The following is a 4,771-nucleotide window of genomic DNA, read 5'->3' as shown; positions in this document are numbered from 1 at the left end:
TGATAGGGCCTGCTTATAGACACATGCAGCTTTTTGTAGAGGTTTAACAGAGCCCACTGTCAAACCCCACCACATCCTAGGCAGGCCCCCTAACTCGCAGTGGCCATGGGGAGGGGTCGTCAAGCCCTTGGACATAGTCCCTGCTGCCCCCTTTTAAGGTCTGAGGGAAGGGTTTTCCGTTAAAAAAGCACGTGGTAGCACTCTCTGAGAGAGAAAATTGCCCAATTCAGCCCGCCAGAATGATGCTGTCAGTGTCGCCAAAATTATTTCATCATTATGCAGTTTACAATTGCTTGAGAATTTGCCGTAAACGGAGAACAAAAGGAATTGGCAACAATGGGGAAGAAATTTATCACTCATGCAGTGGTTCGGCGAGAGAACAGCAGCAGCGCCGACCAATCACGCAAAGAGGAAATCAAAATAAACAAACTCCAGCTGGTTTTGGAAAATGAAAACATGAGTCGTTTCTAGAACAACATTAGAAAATATCGTAGGAGGATTTCTGAACAAGGTTTCCACACAAGCTTTGAAAAGTATTTGGGTGATAACAGTGGTGCTGGTGTAAGTAAGACAAATAAGACAAATAAGACAAATAAGACAAATAAGACAAATAAGACAAATAAGACAATTAAGACAAATAAGACAAATAAGACAAATAAGACAAATAAGACAAATAAGACAAATAAGACAAATAAGACAAATAAGACAAATAAGACAAATAAGACAAATAAGACAAATAAGACAAATAAGACAAATAAGACAAATAAGACAAATAGGACAAATAAGACAAATAAGACAAATAAGACAAATAAGACAAATAGGACAAATAAGACAAATAAGACAAATAAGACAAAACAAATAAGACAAATAAGACAACAAGACAAATAAGACAAGTAAGACAAATAAGACAAATAAGACAAATAAGACAAATAAGACAAATAAGACAAATAGGACAAGTAAGACAAATAAAACAAATAAGACAAATAAGACAAATAAGACAAATAAGACAAATAAGACAAATAAGACAAATAAGACAAATTAGACAAATTAGACAAATAAGACAAATAGGACAAGTAAGACAAATAAAACAAATAAGACAAATAAGACAAATAAGACAAATAAGACAAATAAGACAAATAAGACAAATAAGACAAATAAGACAAATAAGACAAATAAGACAAATAAGACAAATAAGACAAATAAGACAAATAAGACAAATAAGACAAATAAGACAAATAAGACAAATAGGACAAGTAAGACAAATAAAACAAATAAGACAAATAAGACAAATAAGACAAATAAGACAAATAAGACAAATAAGACAAATAAGACAAATAAGACAAATAAGACAAATAAGACAAATAAGACAAATAAGACAAATTAGACAAATTAGACAAATAAGACAAATAAGACAAATAAGACAAATAAGACAAATAAGACAAATAAGACAAATAAGACAAATAAGACAAATAAGACAAATAAGACAAATAAGACAAATAAGACAACAAGACAACAAGACAAATAAGACAAATAAGACAAATAAGACAAATAAGACAAATAAGACAAATAAGACAAATAAGACAACAAGACAAATAAGACAAATAAGACAACAAGACAAATAAGACAAATAAGACAAATAAGACAAATAAGACAAATAAGACAAATAAGACAAATAAGACAACAAGACAAATAAGACAAATAAGACAACAAGACAAATAAGACAAATAAGACAAATAAGACAAATAAGACAAATAAGACAAATAAGACAAATAAGACAAATAAGACAAATAAGACAAATAAGACAAATAAGACAAATAAGACAAATAAGACAAATAAGACAAATAAGACAAATAAGACAAATAAGACAAATAAGACAAATAAGACAAATAAGACAAATAAGACAAATAACAAGACATTGTTTATTAAACGAGAGGATCGCACTCCATGCCCCCCAGGAACTGTCTGGGCGGGACGGTATAGAATGCGAATTCAATCGCACTCTGCTGTGCCAAAGGCTTGCTTGGCTAAAGCATTTGATGAGTTTGATTGCCTTAACGTAAGCGGTCGCGTGTACTCAGACGACTAATGACGGTGAAAGACCGACACTTGATTACAATTAATTGCATATTATTCGGCAACTCGGCCGTAATGGCATGGAGTGCGATCCTCTCGTTTAATAAACAATGTGCACTCGCTTGGCTGTGGGTATACAATAGTAAAGCACATGTGGAGATTGGACAAATCAAGCATCCGAAAGATATTCAATTTGCAAAAAAGAGAGCTAACCGCGGTGGAGGTTGGTACTCGGATTCTGATGGCTTTTCCGCAATCGTGACCTTTAAGTGGTCTTGTTGTGTAGGGGTTATCACGCCTATCTAGAGAGTAGGAGGTTGAGGGTTCGAGTCCCTCCAAGACACGTGGATTCTTTTTCGCAAATTTCATATCAATTTGTCCATTTCGAAACATATGCTGTGCATATGCACAGCCAAGATATTTAACAAAAAAAAAAACTTATTTTTTATTTATTTTTATTCAAATTTTTTAAAATATCGAACACTTTTGAATTATTATCAGCACAGTTTGAGTATAGTTTTGCTTTAATTTTATTTTCCGACAATGGAATGAAACAGTGAAATTTTTGGGTTCCTTGGATCGTTTTCGCGTTATTAAATTGCTCGCTGAGCTCTGAAGCCTTTATTTCGTACTCTTCAGTAGTAGTAAAACAAAATGATAATTTGGTTAAATCTTTTTCTTTTCTACGATTTGCCCAATCAAAAAGTTCTTTCGCAGTTTTAATTGGATGCTCACGTTCTTTGGCTAAACTTGCTCTTGTGGCCATGCGCTTTATTGTTCCTCCAATAGCATCACAAGGACCTTTGCCATGTGATGTAGCAAAAATGCCATTCTGCATCAATTCCGTACATTGATTTAAATTGACATAGGCTCGAAAAATTCTTACGATTTTTGTACTGCGACGCTGCTCCATCAGACATGAAATATATCTTTTTGACTTCTTTATGCTTATCAACGCGTAAAAGTTAATCATTTTTTCAATGAACAAGTTTACGGATACTGAATCGTGTCTTAAATCTTCGGAAATTATAATAAAACTTAAGTGTTCAATTTGCGTACTTCCATTAAAATAAATAACGAATGGATGAATTGTAGCTTGTTGTACGTTCCAGTGATGGGACTGCACTTCATCTTGCAATACAAAGCTGTAATTTCCAGAAAATTACAAATGACTAAAAATTCACCATTTTGTAATGTATTTTTCGTATTTTTTAAAAAGCTGGATTGTTCTGTTTTAATGAAATCGTGAGGGATTAAACTTTCTAATTTCAAGCAAAAATATGACACAAACTCATCTACAGGTTTTACAATAGTTTCTATGTCACACCTATCCGTGGTCACCCATTGCTCAAATGATAACTGATCAATATATTTTTCTTCAAACTCAGCGAATAAAAGTATTTTCCAATGATGAAGAATCTGGATAATCCGAACAAGATCGTAGATAGCAATTTGATGTTGTATTTTCACACAAAAGACTACCAGTTAACATTTTAATATCCTTTGTTAAATTGATTCTTTTCAAACTATGTAAAATAAGATTAATATTCTCATGGGTTGTGCACACACACATTATGTGTTCCTGAATTGGAAAGAAGCTTACATTGCCTTGGCCGAAGGCTTGCAAATGAGGAAAAACCTATTTTAATATTATCGTGAATTTCCTTGAAGCGTGTGTACGCTTCTTTCAAAGTCGTCATCATTAATCGTTTTTGGATTGCTTGACGCTTTCCATCTTTTTTACTGATACATAATCTTTTTGACCAGGCATAGCTCGACTTACTTCATCATCTTCAAAATATTGAACTACTATTTCTTTTGTCTCATCTGTTAATGCAGTACTAGACCTAGTATTTTTGGTTGAAAGACAGTTATTCTTCAATTGTTTTGCCTCTTTTACTGTATTTCTATTGGTTTTGAACTCATCAATGGCATCCTGAATAGACCACGAACTTGGCAGCATCGACAAAATCAATAATTTTTCTTTCCTTGTCGTGGCTGCATTCGAGAACCTTTCCTTCATATTTATAATTACCTCATCGTAGTCTGTATTTTCCACATCATCAGGTCCTAATTTGAAGAGGTTTCTTCGTACAGCTTCGTTTATTTCACGGTATTTTTCTCCGGGTAATAAACGTAGTCCATCTTACTCCATTTAATCGGAGTCACTTTTATCCCAGCTATGCCCTCGTTAAAGTGTTCGATGTTGACCTTTTGGATACACTCATCTTCCGATTGATTTGTTGAAACAGATTTCGCTGATGGTACGGTGGCAAGGCTCTCAGCACTTAATACTTCTGGTAATTCCTCAGTTGTTGTCGATACATCTGGCAATTCCTCAGTTGCTGTCGTTTTCGAACTTCCTGCGCTCTGCTCAACCGATGATATACAGATTGCTCTTTTGTCAACGTTTAGACGGCAGGACGTGCAAATGCGTAAATTTGTATTCAATGTGAACATTGGAGCATAACCAGTCGCTTTCAGTTTATCTATGGTGCTTTCGGTGAGATTTCGTAACTCTTTTGAACACTTTTTCCATCAAACGGCCTACAAAAGTTGAGAAAGCGGATTCTCATGTTGTTCGTTATATTTTAATAAACAAAATCACTTTTAAGTTTTTACTGACTAGTTTGGTGTCATTTGCTTGACTGAAGAAAAAATTACTATAAGATCTTTAACAACCTTAGTAGTAGTAATT

The sequence above is a fragment of the Armigeres subalbatus genome, unplaced genomic scaffold (genome assembly GCF_024139115.2).
Source record: "Armigeres subalbatus isolate Guangzhou_Male unplaced genomic scaffold, GZ_Asu_2 Contig1940, whole genome shotgun sequence".
Taxonomy (NCBI): Eukaryota; Metazoa; Arthropoda; class Insecta; order Diptera; family Culicidae; genus Armigeres; species Armigeres subalbatus.
This window is presented reverse-complemented; position numbering follows the sequence as displayed.